The sequence below is a fragment of the Scylla paramamosain genome, chromosome 25, assembly GCF_035594125.1.
Source record: "Scylla paramamosain isolate STU-SP2022 chromosome 25, ASM3559412v1, whole genome shotgun sequence".
NCBI classification, from domain to species: domain Eukaryota; kingdom Metazoa; phylum Arthropoda; class Malacostraca; order Decapoda; family Portunidae; genus Scylla; species Scylla paramamosain.
Window position 1 is genome coordinate 20,938,393 of NC_087175.1, and position 10,154 is coordinate 20,948,546.

The window sequence follows — 10,154 nt, forward strand, 5'->3', positions numbered from 1 at the left end:
ACTCCTATTTCAACATTATATTGCAGCGTTTATGAGGAAATTTAGATGACAGAAATACATGTGTTCGTGAAAGAGTGAAAGCAAGGCGGTATATATTTAATGATGCAAAGCTCGCCTGTGTTGTGTGTGTATGTTTGTATCTCAGCACCATACATACAGGGACGTTTTGAAGCCAATTAGCTGAGAGAAGGAAAAAAAAAAAGTAATTAATGATGGAAAATTTCTTGTGTGCACTTTTAAGTATTTTGATTCACTGTTTATTTATTTATTGACTCATTTGTTTCGTTCTTTATTTATTTTTTATATATATTTATATATTTATTTACTTATCTTTTTATTTATTTATTGATATATTTGCTTCGTCCTTTATTTATTCATGTATTTTTCTTATTTACGAGTATATTATTTATTTGTGTACTTATTGCTTTTTTTTTTTTTTATTTGTATTTACGTTATTTTTATATATTTGCTGGGAGGGTGGCGGGTGGAGGGCTTGCCAGGTGGTGAGGGACAACAACGAACACCTCAACTAACGTGTTGGCATGATGCGACACGCCACGTGAAGCAAACAAACCCAGCCCACTTCACGCTGAGTGCCGCGGACAGCACAATAGTGAGCCTCGTGGAAACACTTACGGTCGAGTGCTGGGAGGTATGAAAGTGGAAAATTCAAGGACGTAGAGAAAGACATGGGAAAGACATGGGAGTGACCTACGAAGCGGCTCAAAATGCAACAGGTCCAAAGAAGAAGGGTAGAGTGCTTGAGCAACCACTATCACCACCGTTACAACTGTCATTACCTCTGCTACCGTCGTTCCTCCCAACAAGTCGCGTTTACTCTTCACTCTTGTAGTTTTAACCTTTTTTCACTGCCACACGAAACAATCAGCAGCACCGGAAGCAATGCGTGAAGTCTTTATAAATATCTAGAAAAATGTTACCGATGAAAAGGATACATTTTGCAATATTTTCCTAGTTCAAAGATTGGATGTGGCTGTAGAGCAAGTGAAGATGTCTCAGAGTGATTGGTTATTAGGGAAAGGTGTATCAAGTGGCAGTCAAAGGTTTTTAGCAACTACTATCACCACTACTACTACTACCACTAACGTTAACGCTACCATTACCACTACCGTCACCACTACTCTCTGCCCTCCCAAAAAATCGCATTCATTGTTCATTGTTTTAACACTAATGTTAGCCTCGTTCTTCCTCATTGACAGTATCGAACACATTCATATGTAGACAGAAACGTGATCCAGTCTGACACTCCCTCTTACGTACTGCTATTGTTATTAGTCATCCTTACTATTACTTTTATTATTGTTTCTATTGTTCTTTAGTAAGTGTGATGTTCTGGGATTCCTGAAATTTGGTGCCCGTGATGGGTCCTGCTCTGCCTCGCTCTGACTCGTGAATTGCTGTAATTTGCTAATAAGTTTTGATAGAAACGTAAAATTTTGAATCTGAAATAGCTCATGACCCTCCTTGTACAGCAGCTCACAAGACTATACCTAAAAAGTAAGAGGTCTACATTGTGACACGATGAACAATATACACGCTTGGTAATTACGGTGGCAACAGTTGGCAGCCCTGCACACTGAGGGTGGTTGCCGTGTATGAGCTGGGCCCGTATAAATAACAATCCCTAAAAGACTTTTAAATTTGCTCCCAGTTAAAAGTAAATGATAAAAGTGTATACAAGAAACCATTAAAATTTTCTTAAGTCACTTTTAGCTTGGAGTAAAAGTAAAATCTAATTCGCTATACGTGCTATGTTTAGCGCTTAAGAAAGACCATTGTTTTTGCATTTGAATATCAAAACAATACATAAAATTATTTAATGTTAATTTATATTTCACTTTTTGATAAAAAAAAACCGGACTATTGACATATTATATATAATGAGTTTTAATTATGTCCATGCGGCGGGTTCAGACTCGAACCCGCCGCGGGGATGTCAACACAACAGTGGTGGGGCAGCCTGGCCAAGCCAAAGGAAGAGAGAGGCAACTCTTTCAAGATCATTGGATGACACATTAATTTCTGTTTAGTACAAAATTATTTTCAAAATTCTGTTTATCCCTGCAAGCAGCTGTGGGGATGGTTGAGTTAGACTGAATGCTATTAGTTCTATTAAATTCCACTTCCTACAAGCAGCTGTGAGCTGACTTGGTTAAGCTGGATTGAATTCAGAAGGATTTGTTAAATTGAACTTACTCTCAGCAAGGAACCCTCACTAATCCTGGCCGCTAAAAGTCTTTTAGGTCTTAAAAGTGACTATGCATTACTTTTAAGGAACTTTTAGTTGTAAAAGTAAAACTGGTCACTAAAGTATTTTCAGCCTGTTAAAAATGTTCATGCATACGAGCCCTGGGAGATAGATCGCCACATCAGCATCACCTCAAGCCACGCATACCAACCTTACCGACGCGACACGTGATCACGCAGCAAGTTTCACTTTGTTCATTATGCCACAGTTCACACCACACTTTAAAAAGAGTTTTGGGAGCTACTGTACAGTGAACAGGGTTCGTACAACAAGCCTTAAACTTCTGTCTAGCCTTGAATAAGATAAAGACAGACAAAACATACCTTATATATATATATATATATATATATATATATATATATATATATATATATATATATATATATATATATATATATATATATATATATATATATATATATATATATATATATATATATATATATATATATATATATATATATATATAATTTTTTTTTTTTTTAGGGGGGGGGAATATCATCATTACCAGGCCTTTTTTCTCTGTCATCTGTTGCCCGTGAACAAAATATAAATATATAAAGATAGATAAATAAACAGGTTACAAATATTTCTTTCAATTAATCTGATCATAGTTATAAGAGGATTGAGCAGCCTAAAAAAAATACCTTATTAAACTGACTAACAAACACTCCCATGAATTATTCAGCTCAGAATTAACGAGAAGGGATTTACTGACTATAAAAGATAACGCTTGTCCTTCATGATAAGAAATTACTTATGCAAGCTTATATATTGCAAGCGTTGGGAGGTTGGGGAGGGGAAGAGAGCATAAAGAGGAGGAGGAGGAGGAGGAGGAGGAAGAGGAACAACAACAACAACAACAACAACAACAACAACAACAACAACAAACAAACAGGAACAATTAGAAACACAAGAAGAACAAAAACAAGAAGAGAAAAGGAATGGAGGAGGAGGAGGAAGAGGAGGAGGCACAACAACAAGATCAAACAAAAAAAATGAATAAATAAAAATAGCAAGAACAAGAACAAGAAGGAAAAGGAATGGAAAAAGAGGAAGAAGAGGAGGAAGAGGAGAAGGAATAACTACAACAATAACAACTAAAACAAACAAACAAACAAAAACAATATCAAGAACAAGACGAACAAGAACAAGAAGGAAATGGAATAGAAGAAGAAGAGGAGGAGGAGGAAGAGGACAGAAGAAGAAAGAGAGGAAAAAAAGGAAGAAAAGAAGAGGAAGAGCAGGAAAGGGAAGAAAAGGAGAGGGAAAAGGAGAAAAGGAAGGAGCAGAGAAAGAAGAGGAAGAGGAGAAAAGGAAGAAGGGGGAGGAGCAAGAAATTGAGAAGGTGGAAAAGGAACACGTTAGAATATATTGAAAGCAACACCTCTGTAACAAACATAAGAACAATAGTGTACTTCCCTTAGTGTGAAGAAACCTGACCAAGAGCCATGAACAATAGACCAAGTAACCCCACAAAAAAAGCAAAAATGAATAAATAAATAGAGCATGATAAGAAAATAAAAGTGAAATGGCGATATTGCGAAGATTTTTAGATACATTTTCATCTGTTTATTTATTTATTTATTTATTTTTTTTTTTTTTTGCGTTTCCAGAGGTTTTCCTTCTTTATTATCATTGGTAGTAGTAGTAGTAGTAGTAGTAGTAGCAGCAGCATTAGTAGTAGTAGTAGTAGTAATAGCAGTAGCAGTAGTAGTAGTAATAGTAGTAGTAGTAACAGTAGTAGTTAGTAGTAGTAGTAGTGTCACTTTAGAATTGTTTTAATTATCATTTTCTTGATTAAATTAGTGTTATTAATCTGAAGTTGAAGTTTAATGGAAATTTTGTTTGTTTTGTTTACTTTGTTTATGGTTGTTTAAATAAAGAAAAGCGGGTATCTGCCACCAGCCTTGGGTTTAGGCATAATATTTTTTTACTTTATGTGGTAATGTGGCGCTGTTCTTATTAATTAGCCGGAGATCTATAATGCACTGGAAAATCCCATGACAAAAACGTTAATTTTAATTTATATAAGTACGTATCTATATAAAACAAAGGTCTCATTTCTCTGAATAAACAATGATATATATAGTGGATAATTCTGTTTCCCTGGAGTTGTGGGACCCCTACACTGAGAAAAATTACTGTGTCCGTAATCAGTTCATGAGAAAATTTTCCTACTAATAATTTACAAAAGTTTATTTCACTGTTCCCAGATTCACCTTAATTTTCAGTAAATAGCATCCCAAGGCAGTGCAGGTGTTGCATCAAAATTTGTTGTGTGTCTTAGGTGTAATTTCTAGCACATAATCAAAAGAAAATTTTCCCTATCTAATCTGAATTCTAATTTTACATCCTAAATTTTACCCTTCTCCTAAAGTTAGATAACTGGCCAGGGAACTTACATGTTCTCTCTGTAGGCAGGCGGATGTTTAGCGTCTCTTATAAGTAATTATTTTGTGATGGCACAAATGATTATTTATATATAGACAAATTTTGTAAACAATATAAACTTAGGAGGAAGAAGCCACGTACCTGTCGGCAGGCAGATGTTTAGCTTCTGAACCTGCAATCTCGCGCCAGCCCGCATAGAGAGCCGCTCTGCATGCAAACGGTTCCTTCCGCCCGAATATAATTAATTCTTTTACAATAACCCTAAAAGTCTATCACGCTCCTCTGCTCTCAGATTGTTCCTCAACATTTTAACTAATGACCCCACATACTGCCACACCCTAACACTGTCTAGTAACAAGTTTAAATCTCAAATAGTATCTAAAAATTTTTTTCGATAACTACCCAGTTATTCTTTCTTACAGTTTCCGCTTAACCTGTAACATCCTGTGCAAGGAATTTTGTTTATGACAGGCATGACAAGCGCCAGGAACATTGGGTGTCCGGTTTTCATACAGGGGTGGCGTCGGTAGGGATAAGATGCATCATTCCGCGCCAAGCTTCTCCTCATTTCAGATATATATATGATTTGTCAGTTCCTTGATTACTATTTCATTTAATATCCTGGTTCTGAATTCTTACTGATCTCAAAAATATATGCAAAGTTTTATTTACGAATCCAGGAGAACATCAACTATTTATAGACGTTCCTTTAAGATATTCTGACTAAATAATTTTACCTGATCATTATTGAATGATGCTATCTTCTATTTTTAATTTAATTTTCTTTACTTTTCGTCCTATGACAGTAGTAGTAGTCGTAGTAGTAGTAGTAGTAGTAGTAGTAGTAGTAGTAGTAGTAGTAGTAGTAGTAGTAGTAGTAGCAGCAGCATTTTCTATTTCCATGTGAAGGAGGGTGATCAAGAGGTATAAGGAACCATGACAATAACCAATCAAAAGACAAGATGCAAGAACAGTAAAAGCTTTGTTCTCTCACAATGACTATTTTCAAAGGACAGAGATTGTAATTAGTCTGGCTCTCATGAGAGTATTTCCCTATTGATGGAGCAGGATCTTTGTGAAACTATCGCTAGAATCATGAATACTTTGACGAGCCTTAATTACTTCACTGGAGCATCGAGTCATGACATTACTTACACGGCAATTCAGTGTAACGATGACCTCCATTAGAACCATATTCTGAAACACGTCTGCACTACACCTCCACTACATTTAAAAGACTGACTGAAGTTGCACGGGTACCTGGGTTTTTAAGGGTGTATTTATTTATTTATCTATTTATTTTATGATTCTTGTGACATTTTAACAATTTCTACACTATTGACAGGAGAAACAGTCTTGAAAAAACACCCAATCATCTCTATGACTGATTAACAAGATTTTTACATTGTTAACTGGAGAAACATGCTTGAGAATCCGGTTAGTCATCTTTGTGACAGATTAACGAGATTTCTTCATTATCAACAGGAGAAACACTTGAAAATCTGGCTAATCATCTAAGTGGCCTTTGACAATAGTCGTGGGGAGAGAGCAAGGCGTTTCTGAATACGGACCTTACTGCTACTTAACTACGAAGCCGCCACACTATTGGTACTTCAGTGAGCCGTAACGATAATGAAATAAAACCTCACTGTGTTATTTAAAGGGTTACATGATGTTCCTTTAGTAACAAAGATACTAATATATAAAGATCAACTGATTTTATTTTCCTGTTTCAACTTTTTTCCCCTTTTTTCTTTTTCTCTCGTCATTGGCGCTGCACCCAAGCGGATATTTTCGTGTATATATTTTTCCCTTCCTCTAATCAGCTTCTGGCTCCCCTCCAAGTGTACCGAATTAAAAGAGAAGTAGGAAAAGAAAAATAGCACTAATAATGATGGAAGAAAGACTGGCTGAAAATAGCCTGACACTATTATCTTTGTTAGCCACGGGGGAGAGAGAGAGAGAGAGAGAGAGAGAGAGAGAGAGAGAGAGAGAGAGAGAGAGAGAGAGAGAGAGACTGGACTGACATCACTTTTGAGGGGACAGTGCACGAGGGAAGCAAAACGAGCAAGCACCAGCCATCATGAAGAAGTACTTGTAAAAATAAAGCAGTTCATGAATCTATAAATGAACCTCCATTGTATTTACTGGCATCGATTTCACAGGACTGGCGTCACTTTTTGGGCCGGTGCACGCGGGAAGCCACACAGACAAACACCGCCACCACGCAGCCACTCCCGCCAAGCCTCCACGCCTCCATCCTCCTGACCATTTATTTACTTTCACTTTCCCTTACATTCCAACTCTCGCCCACGACAAATGATCCCACACACAAGTGCTGCAGAGGCCGAGGAGCGTGACCCACGAGGCGCGTCGGCACCCCACGAGGAGCTTGAGCAAGGCCAGGACGCCAGAGCCTCACGCAGCGCACCGGCCGCCGGGCAGAGGGGGCCGCAGCGCAGAGACCGTGTGCAGCTTTACCAGTACGGGCGTGCACCTTACCAGCCAGCCTTTGTACCGGTGAGGACACCCCCGGAGCGGCACAAAATGCCCGCAGAGAGTCATGAAAGCCTCGACAGTCGTGATAGCCGTAAGGTCGCGCAGACATCCAATGACGAGTCAAGAAGATCTCGCCACGGCCAGCGCTCCGCCACCCCGCGCAGAGAGGGACGCAGGGAAGGCCACAGCACGAGGCACAGCACAAGGCACAGCACGGGCCGCACCACCATGATGGAGATGAACGGGATGGCTGTGTTAATTGCCACGTGCGCCATCTTGTGCTGCCTGGCTGTCATGTGTCTGTCCTTCAACCTAGGCGTGGCCACGGGCGCCGGTAGGGCCAGGGCGGCGTCCAGGATGTGAGCCGCGTGCAGGGGGCGCCGCCGAGGGTCTGTGAGTGCTCGTCGTGAGGTGAAGGGGAAGTGTGTTGTTTCTTACCTCATTCTTACGTGATCATTGTCAGTATTGGCTGTGTTCTTCTCTAAAGCTTTAAACGTGTAGTAGAAGTAGTAGTTGTTGTAGTAGTAGTGGTAGTACCAGTAGTAATAGTAGTGGTAGTAGTAGTAGTAGTAGTAGTAGTGGTGGTATTTAGTATTTACAGTAAAAGAGAGAGAGAGAGAGAGAGAGAGAGAGAGAGAGAGAGAGAGAGAGAGAGAGAGAGAGCCGCCCACCTGAGACCTTTACGAGGCTTCTTCATTAAGGTAAAGGTGAATGCGAGAAGAGGTTACGGCGGCAGCAAACAACCCCAACCACTACCACCACCATTACCATCACTACCACTACTACTACTACTACTACTACTACTACTACTACTACCATTACCATTAAGTGTACGGATATTGGACATAGGTTAGATTAATGTACAACCAAGTATGATACATGGCAGGTCTCAATTTTCTGGTATCTTATTGTCTCTCTCTCTCTCTCTCTCTCTCTCTCTCTCTCTCTCTCTCTCTCTCTCTCTCTCTCTCTCTCTCTCTCTCTCTCTCGTTCATATATCTATCGTCTCTCCCTTGTGCTTATCTGTCTTTAAATTCCTCCTCCTCCTCCTCCTCCTCCTCCCTCCTCCTCCTCCTTTTCCTCCTCCTCCTGTTCGCCTTCCTCTTCCTTTTGTTTTGTTTTTTCTTGTCTCTTCCTCTCTGTCAAAACACCATTTAGTTCCTTTTTCTTCGTTTTCCTACCCCTTCTTCTTCTTCTTCTTCTTCCTCTTCTTGCTCCTCCTCCTCCTCATATGTTCTGTGTTATGTATTTTACTATTTTCTCGCCGCCACCACCACCACCACCACCACCACTGCCACATTACCCGACAACAAAGCCCCGCCACTCCATTACCACCATTATCGCACACTCTGAACACTGCAGTATGAGCCTCGCATTAGCATTAATATTCCTTGTGCGGGGTTCCATTCCCGCCACATCAAGCTAGTACTCTTGCGAGGCACCGCGGTTTTGTTGGGGGGGGGAAAGAAAGGTCCCTGTTGCTATTAGTATTGGAAGTTTGAGGCTGTCTAATCTGTCTTTACTTCCTGGATTGCTTGATTATTTATTTGTTTGCTTGTTTTCCTTTTTTTTTTGTGTGTGTGTGTGTTATTTTTGTTCTTGTCATCTGGTTTCGTTAAATTCTTCATTTTTCTTTTTTTTTCTTTCTTTTTCATTCAGTTTTGCTTTTTCTTTTTCCCTTGTTTGTTTTGTGATTTCTTTTTATCAATCTTTTCTTTCATTTTTCTGTATTTTTTTCTTTCTCTTTCCTATTCTTTCTTTCTTTTTGTCTTTCCTTGTTTTCTATGTTTATTTCTTTTCAAATTTTCCTTTCTTCTTCATTATTTTCATTTTTTTATAACTATTCTGCTTTTTTTCTCTTCCTTTGTTTTATCTTTCGCCCTTTATTTATTTTTTTCCCGTCTTTAGTCTTTCTTTTTTTTCCTTTTTTTCCTTCCTCAGTCCATTTTTTTTCTTCTTCCTTAGTTCATTCGTTCCTTTCCACCAATCATCCTTCTTTGTTCTTTTATTCTTCTTTACTTCCTTCCTTTATTTATATGCTATTTCTTCCTCCATTCATTTAGTCAGTGTTGATTGGTTTCTTTATTCCCATCCACTCCTTTCTCTCTATTCTTTCTTTCATTATTTACTTTTTTTTCCTATTTCTTTCAATTTTCTTCTTTCTTCCCTTCGTTTATTCCTTCCCACCTAATCTTCCCCCGCTCTCCCTTTTTTCTTCCTTCATCCTTCCTTCCTTCCCTCCCTCCGTGCCTCTTTCCTTCTTGTCCTTCCTTCCTTCCTTCTTCTTCTCCTTCATTTCATTCGCTCCTTAACTCTTTCCTTCCTTCTTTTTTCCCTGTTTTTTCCCTTCTTTCTCTCTTTCTCCCTATTCATTCTTCTTTCCACAATTTGTTTCTTCCCTCCCTCTCTCCCTCCCTCCCTCCCTCCCTGCTTCTTTCCTTCCTTCTTTCCTTCCTTTTTTTCCTTCCTCCTTCCCGTACCTTTTCCTACTCGTGTTTTCATAGAGTTGAGTTGAGTTACAAGGATTAAGATTTCATTACAAAGGATTAAGAAGGATTTCAGCAAACAACAGATTTTTAGGGCCGTGCCATTGTGCTAGATTTTACTACTGTGCTGCACCTCTCCTCCTCCTCCTCCTCCTCCTTGTTGTTGTTGTTGTTGTTGTTGTTGTTCTGCTTCTGCTTCTGCTGCTACTTTTTCTTTTTTCTTTTACTTCTCATTCTTCTTCTTCCTCTTCTTCTTCTTCTTCTTCTTCTTCTTCGTCGTCGTCTTTGTCTTCGTCTTCGTCTTCTTCTTGTGTACAGTACAACAAATGTATCTTCTATTCTTCTACTTCTAACTACTACTACTACTACTACTACCACTACTACTACTACTGCTGCTACTGCTACTACCACTACTACTACTACTATTACTACTACTACTACTACTACTACTACTACTACTACTACTACTACTACTACTACTACTACTACTAAACCACATATGAAAG